We start from the raw sequence: 8,360 nt of genomic DNA, 5'->3' as shown, positions 1-8,360 counted from the left end.
CGCTGGCTCCCAAGAACTGGTGGTCTGTATCCCAAGTCCATGTTCCGGATGCCTTATTGGTAGACATTGGCTAAGGTGGACACACTGACATCACGGAAATCAGCAAACACTACAAATCAGGGTTGTTTGTTGCTGTCGGAGAGGTTTACTAGTACGCCACACCACTAGCTCAGCTGCATCCTGGATCCGGCTCCCCAAAGGGACAGCACGGGCCACCTTCTTTATTTGTGTGCCCAGGGTGAAGGGACAGAGACTCTCTAGCCTGCAGCTTCCCTTCCTCCTCTCTGTCTTCTTCCAACTCATTGTGAAAGTCCTTCTTCCCCCAGGCCAGGAGAGAGGCGCCTAACGGGGTTATGACTCTGGCTTCTAGTGGGTTCCCTGTGTGAACCCTGCATCCTTTGAGGGCCAGAAAGAGGTCCTACACCATGTGCCCAGGGCGCTCAGCCCACGCCTGGTGCACGGGGCACCTGGGAACGCACCAGTGGGTAAGCACCAGGCCCACCCGGGCCCTAGAGGGCCAGACAAATGCAGACAGACCCTCTGCCCCCCTTCCAGGAAGAGCCCTGCAGCCCTGCCCTCCCCCTGTCCCTCCCTGCAGCTTCACAGCTGCAGCGGCACCTCACCTCCGCTCTCAGCCTCCTTCCTGCCTTACTCTTTTATTAAGAATCTAATTAAATAATTCTAATTAAGTGTAATGAGCGAATCGACAAACTTATCGCAATAAAGCAGCATTCTAGACGCGCCCCCTCGGGCAGGCGGCAGCGCGGGACAGGGCTCCCGCTTAGGGACAGGCCCGGCTGGAGCCCCTCTCCAGGCCCGTGCCTCAGGCGGTCCCGATCCTCTGCTTGAGGACACCAGGCTGCATCCCCCACGCAAGGACAGGCACCCAGAGCTCCAGGCCCGCAGGTGACCCTGCCCTTCATCCTGTGCTCTGAAGAGGGAGGAAGCCCTGGACCAGTCCTGTCCCTTGGCCTCTGGCAAGTTCCAGCCCACCTCAATTTCTAGGGAGCAGCAGGCTAGACAGAGGTGGGCGTGAGAGCCTCTGTGAGGAAAAAAGCGGGGGTGGGGGGGGGTGGGGGGGTGGGGGGGTGGCTGAGTTAGGTCTGGCCGGGTTCTCAGCCCTGCCCCCTCCTGGGTCCTGGCACCCCTCTGAGCCTCAGTAACAGCAGCAAGCTGAGTGGCTCCTCCTAGCCAGCCCCTGCTTTATAGTCCCTATCTCAGGCTGCTGCTTTTGAAGTTGGATTGTCCGGTTCAAATCCAGGCTCTGCCCTTTCTCAGCTGAGTGGCTGTAGGCAAGTAACTTCACCTCTCTGGGCCTCAGTTTCCTCTTCTGTAAAATGGAAACAGCCACTTCATATTAAATTTATTTTTTTTTTACTTTGATTTTGCATTCTGTGCTTGAATAAAATGTGATTGGCTTTTGTGTGTGTGTGTGTGTGTGGTCCTGGGGATGGAACCCAGGGGCCTTCTACCTCCAGGCTACACTCCCAGACCTATTTTATATTTTATTTAGAAACAGGGTCTCTTACACAAGCTGAGGCTGGCTTCGAACCTGCGCGGTCCTCTTGTCTCAGCCTCCCAAGTGCGGGGATTACAAGCGTGCACCACCTGCCCAGCTCAGAAACAGCCACTTCAGAGGAAGGCCATTAGGGCAGTGTCTGGCATGCAGGAATCATTTACTCCCCACCCAGCGCCTGGAGGAAACAGCTCAGTCACCTGACCAAGGTTATGGGACAGAGGTGGGATTTGAACCCAGCTCCCTCTGACTCCTAACCCTGCTCTTGCCACAGTGCTAGAGTCCTGGCTTTCCTGAAGGCCCCCAGGTTTAAGAGTCAACCTCTTAGGACTGGAGGGGGCCAAACGTCTCACAGCCAGAGATGGGAGGGCGCCCTGGTCCAACCTGGGGACGTCGGAGGGAGGGTCTCTGAGTTGAGAGCCGACATCTGAGCTGGGTGTAGTGTCACATGCTTGTAATCCCAGTACTTGGGAGGCTGAGACAGGAAGATTATAGGTTCAAAGCCAGCCTTGGCAACTTAGTGAGGCCCTCTGAGACCATTTCCTAATAAATAAAATCAGGCTAGTGGTATAGCTCAGAGGTTGAATGTCGTTGGGTTCAATCCCCAGTACAAGAAACAAAAACGGACCAGGAGCTGGGAGTCCTCCCTGCATTGGCTGTCAAAGACTCTCAGGGGCCAGCTCTCAACCTGGTAGCACACACCAACCTCACTCGGTCCTGGGATCAACTCTTTTGATTCTGGTAAAACCAGAGCTGAGCTCTGTGCAACGGCAGGGAAAGCTGGGGCCCAGAGAGCACAGAGGCAAAGAAGAGACACTTCCGCTGCTGGCCCCACAGGACAAGCAGGTTCCCGAGGCAGACACAAGGCCCTCGCCTGCCTCTACTCACGTACACATGTACACGCCCAGGTCCCACAGCACTACTCTCTGCTAGCAGGGACTGAGGGCCTGTAGCCCTTCACAGTGCACAGGACACACAAACACCAAGACCACAGGGCGGTCCCCACACCTACAAAACATCCAGTCACTAACATGCAGCTTGGGGACCACCACCAAACCTAGGCTCCTGGCTGGGCGTGGCCTTTTCCTTGCCTAGCCCAGGTGCCCCATGGGAAGGGGGGACATACCTCCCTTGCCAACCTCCCCCTGCCCCTTATCAAGCTGAAAGCATCCTCTCTTGGGCCCAACCCTGAACGACTCATGTGAGACTCACCCTGCTGCAGCCTCTGCACCCCCAGGCCTGCTCTCTGCCCCTCCCCTCCTTCCCTGGTCACTTCTCCAGGCCTGTGTCTGCACAGGCTACTTCCTGAATCCCAGGGTCCCCTCCCCCGGCCATCTTGCCTCCCAGCGCACACCACACAGGCTCTGGCAGTCAGCTCCAGGACAAGGATCATCGTCATTATCGTCATTCTGTCTGCTGTCATGCACCAAGCACCTAGAACTCAGCCTGGAGTTTAGATGCCCAGCTTCAGATGCAGAGGAAATGGCGCTCAGCTGGCCTGTCCTGGAGAGTGTCGGGCACGGCTGGGCCAGGGTGCTGGTATGGCGTCGCATCACCTGGCTGAGGCTTGGTTCTTAAGCAATGGATGAGGGGTAGTGGTGTGGGCTCTCAGCAGAGGTGAGCCAGGTCTTCGGGGGCTCCCCCAGCAGGAGCGGCAGGGAGGGGAGCATGAGCCTCTGCTTCATCTTGACACTCCCCCTTCCCAGCCATGTGCCTCCTGGGGCTCAGGACTGGCACCCGTGAACCTCCCTCACCTGCAGGGGGCTGCCAGCTTGGGCTGGGCATCTGCAGCCTGAGACGTGCGGGGGTGGTAGGCCCCTTTGTCACACTCTCTGAACTCTTGCGGGGTCTCCTTCACCCCCTCACCTCTCCAGTGGCTGCTAGAAGCAGATTCTTTTTATACCTTTTCTCTCAAACAGCTGGAGGGGAATGTTTTCCTGAACAGAGTGTGATGGGTGGAGAGTCCCTCCTCTTCCCCAGGGTACAAGTGTGCAATTTGGTGGCAGAGGCACTGGAATGCACCCCTGGGTGCATCAGGGTAGAAGCTGTAGGAGATGACGTCTCCTCCCAACTCTGTGGTCTTGGGTGAGCCTTACCCTGGGACTAGACTGGTCTCCTCCAGCCCGTCCTGCCCCACTGCCAGAGTGACCAACAGGGACGCTGCCTTGGGTGCTCCTGACACCTGGGCGGATTAACAGTAGCTACTCATTGGTCAGCTCCATGGCTCCTCACACGTCCCGTTTTGGAGAGGACTGTTAGATGAGGAAACCGAGATGTGGGCTATTAAGTCATTTACAGGTTGACCAGGTGGCAAATCAGGGATTCAGACCCGGCTCGCCTGCCATGCCTGAGCTGTGCGCATGATGGTGATTCTGCTCCATCTTCCAGCTCCCGTGCGACTGCTGGAGCTGCAGATGGGACCTCGGGGGCGTGGAGAGTGACCTGAGTGCTGCTTGTTATGGGCTTGGAGATTCCACCAAGATTTTTGATGGGCAGAGGGATGGACTACCAGTCATCTCACCAGACAAGACCAGGCAGGGGTGTGCAGGGCCACTGGAGTGAGGGATGGGACCCACAGCGCCTAAGCCTGGCACGTGAGGGGTGTGCTGGACGAAGGATTTGGCCATCAGGCTGCAGAGGACCAGTGCCACCGCCGGCCTGCAGCTGCCCCTCCATTTGCGGGTCTTCTCTAGTACCCAAATTGGTTCTGCCCCTTCTGATGAGCTGATTCACAATGGCTGCCCTGTGCCAGGTGCTGCCCAGGCACTGGGGCTCTGGCAAAAGCTCTGGTTTCACAGAGCTCCTGAGCTAACAAAGGCCAGCTCCGACCTTTCCCCCCTTTCTTCCAGGCCCAGAGGGAACAGTCCCTACTTCCAGGAGCCCGCCCTGGCATCCCAGGTGCCATTATCTCTTACACCACTGGTATGGGGTGAACCCAGCCCATACCCTCTCCAGGGCACCATGACTCACAAACCCTGAATTGTGCAGGGGTGAGGAAGGGGATTCTTCCTCACCCCTGTGATTCTCCAAGTGCCTCGGCCACTTGGAGACTGGCCATGTCAGGGCCCAGCAGGTGTGCTCAGAATTGTCTAGGCAATGTGGACTTATGACAGCCCACATCTGTCCTGGTTGGAACCAGATACACCCTGACCTGGCAACTTGGTGCTGGCGCTTGGCTAAGGTCACCCTGTGCTGGCCTTGGAAGCCCCCAGGTGAGCCAGGCCATCCTGACTGTTCTCCGAGCGCCAGGACAGTGAGCACGAGGGGTCTCAGCAGCCCCCGAAGGCTGGGAGGTCACACAGCCGTGGGCCCCACTGTCACTGTCTCTAAAGTAGGCTGGTAACACCCACCAGTCACCAGTAGCATAAACGGGGCAATGTTTGTGGACACTACTGGTGTTCCGCGTGTGTCCCCTCCTCTCCACCCTGCCTGGGGCTGGCACTCACTGTCCCTTCTCTGAGGGACACCAAGGCTCAGAGTGGGCCCCACTGGCAGGCTGGACCATGGCGCTGGGGGAATGGCAGGGGCCGGTAATGAGCCATGGCCCTGTAACATCCTAAGCTTGGTACGTCCAGAGACGTGGCCCCAAAGGGCAGCCACCCAGGGAGACAGAAGGCTCAGCTCTGGAAGGTCTCCAGAGTGGGCCCTGCCCTGACAGGACCCGTGGAGACAGCACCGGCCACGGTTCCCAGTGCGCCCCATGATGTCCACTGCGGGGTTTAGGTGGAACAGGGCATGTGCTGGGCCCGGGACCACCCTCGGCTCTGCATGGAGGGGCAGTGCAGAGTAAATGACTCTGGTGTCTGACTGCAGCTCAAATCCCAGGACCCCCTCTAACCAAACGTGAGACTTGGTCAACCTCTTCATTTTCCCTGACCCTCAACCGCCCCATCTCCAAAGTGGGATAGGACCTCCTACCTCCAACACTGAGTTGGTCATAAAGGACTACGAGGGCCAAAGTCCCTTCCCAGTAACAGACAGTCCATCTGTTCTGATGGTACAGGGCGGGGGAGGGCAGCTGAAGCCAGGCCCAAGCCTCAGACACAGGATCCGTCCAGATTCCTACCCTAGCTTGTCGAAAAGCCTTTGGAGAGATTTAATTGGGATGGCTTCTCCTCCTGAAGAAAAGAGCCAACATCTACCCAGTGAGGCTGAAGGTCACATCAAACCTGAAAGGCGGCTTTGTTCTCCCCACTTCATCTGTTATGCATGAAAGAGCAGCTCAGGACTCATAATTTGAGACATCCGGAGACTAAAGACACTGGCCAAATTTAAACCGAAAGATGAGCTTGTTGGGTGTCTTTTCAGATTATGAGGGAAAGAAGAAAGGAGAGAATTTCTTAGTCTTCTATGATCCACTTGGAATTCACGGGGAGTCTGCCCAATGGCTGGCAGCAGAGGGCTCTGCCTCTGGGATGCGGACATTTTAAACATCACTGTTTGAAAGGGATGAAAAGCTCAATTTTCAAGGAGACCCCTTGAGTTACAGCAAGGGGCAAGGAGGCCTGCCCTGCTGCCGGGTTCTGAGCATGTCAGCGTGGGGTGCTGTGGCACCCTCAGACATCTTCTGGGTGGCAGACCGAGGGTCGCCGGGGGCCGGGCTGTGGCCGCAGGCACTGGGGTGTGCCTGCCTCCTCTCCAAGCCTGGCGTCCTCAGCATAGGGAGCTGATGGCACCTGTGAGCGGTCAGGGTGCGGCACAGCTTTGCGCGCAGTGAGCACCCAGCTAACGCTAGCCACTAGCATCCATTTTACTTTGACTTTCTCACATATATTTGGTCCGAATCCCCTTTGGCTCTGAGATGACCTCTGAGCCACCACAATATGAGAACCCATTGACTCTCACAGAACCCAGGCAGGTAGCAAAGAGGACACTGTTGTGTCTTGTTCGCAGATGGGAAAACTAAGACTCAAGGGAAGAGGTAACTGACCGAGTCACAGCCACGGGGACCTCAAGCCATGGGCAGTCCCTGCTACCCGCCGCCACGCAAAACTACATGTCCTTGGTTCACGAGTCCTGGCCTCGTCCCCAGCACTGAGCCACGGCAGTGCAGCAAAGTGTAAGCATGGTGAAGAATACGTCATGGATCATCTGCGAATGCGATGGAAATGGCAGGCACCTCCCCAGGGAGAAGACCCGCGCGGGCACACACAACCCTCACACACATTTCAGGGCTCTCGGATCGTGGCCCAGGTCTTCAGAGAGCTCATCAGCGTGGACACACTGGACATCAGCGTGGCCTCGAGTCACCCAAGATGACCTCATCACACACCCACTGGCCTTCAGCAAGGGGACACTAAGGCCGTCACCCACTCTGGGAGCAGTCTGGGTGTGTGGCCTGCCGGGGTCTGTGGCCGCTGCCGCTCCATCCCCCAAGGATAAGGGCTACAAGGATGCAGCACAGTCGCCAGCCTGCTCCATCTGAGTGCTGTTTGTTTTTCAAAAAAAAAAGAACATTTATTATTTGGTTTTTTTCTCATTAGAACTTCCTTTACAGCATCACAAATCAAAGCCCAAGACTTGGCTGCAGACACACAGGAAGCGCCTGACAGCTTGTCAACAGGGGCGAAGGGGCCAGCCCTGGTGCCAAGGACACCCGTGTCCTGCCCCACCCTCTCTGACCAAGAGGCCAACAGCTAGGCCTGAGGGGGCAGGAAAGGGAAGTTATCTTCACCCTGATACAGACCCTAGAAATCCCCTCCTCCAGGCACCTGTTGATTTGAAAGCTCAGCTGGGGACCAGAGTCGGAGAAATCCCGACACTGCTGGGCCAAGCCACCATGGGGAGGCACCTCAGGATGGGAAAGCTGCCCCCCCAGGCGTCAGGATGCTGGGGCCCTGCAGGCAGGAGGGAGACGTTGGAGCCTCCTTGCTGCGGGCATGTCGATCCCCCAACCTGGGATGCAGAGCAGGGAGAAGCGCCTGCCGCTCACGGAGTCTGATTTGGTCCACGGCTGGACTGAGCCGACTTGAAGCATTTCCACCTTCGCGGAAATCAACAGCAAGACAGCGGGCAGGGCAGGAGGCTCGGCCAGCTGTGAGTGGAAAGGCACCAGATGGTTTGTTACGAAACACATTTTGGTCAGAAAATAGCTGGGGTTTTTGGTTCCTGGGAGGACAAGAGAGCTGGAGAAAAGGAGGTGTGAGCTGTGAGAGGCGGTGGCGAAAGCAGCTTTGGCATCGGATCTGGGTTCTACCCTCAACCCCACCCTTCCCCTGCACGTGGCCTCAGTTTCTTTATCTGTGAAATGGCCTAAGGCATCCCTACACAACACCAGGTGCTAGGTTTCACACATCACCCAGGAGGCATGGTGAGGCAGGGACAGGGACCCTCACAGGCACACAGGAGAACCGGGGGAGGCAGGGGCAGGAACCGGAGGGAGGTGGCACACAGAGGTCATCCCACGGCCACAGCTGCACTCTGGGAGTCATGGGCGGCCAGTTTCACTGGTCCAACACTGCTGGGGACCACCAACAAGGACCCGGACCCCGTCTCATGGAGGAAGGGCAGAAAGACAGCTGTTTAGTGCAGCAATATCAAGCAGCCCCCAGGGCCACACCTGCTGTGTGTGCTTAAAGTGCCAAACTATGTGTTGCCTTTGGTCAGGAGCTGCCTCTGGGTTCCTGGTCCCAGTCCTCCCTGAGGACTGAGTGTCCTCCCGTGCTCAAAGATGGCAGAGTTCTGACTGCTGTCAGTGAGGCATGGGGCTATCCCCAGGGAAGCCTAGGTCCTTAGAAGGAGGGACAAGAAGCGCTTTGGTCCCTGTGCTGGTACCCCAGCCAGAACAGAGCTGGGTGGAGAGAGAGCAGTGGTCACAGCACTGCACACGTTACAAGCCTGACGC

This window comes from Muscardinus avellanarius (genome assembly GCF_963383645.1).
Source record: "Muscardinus avellanarius genome assembly, chromosome: 3".
NCBI lineage: Eukaryota > Metazoa > Chordata > Mammalia > Rodentia > Gliridae > Muscardinus > Muscardinus avellanarius.
The sequence above is the reverse complement of the archived record's forward strand: the minus strand, read 5'-3'. Positions refer to the sequence as shown.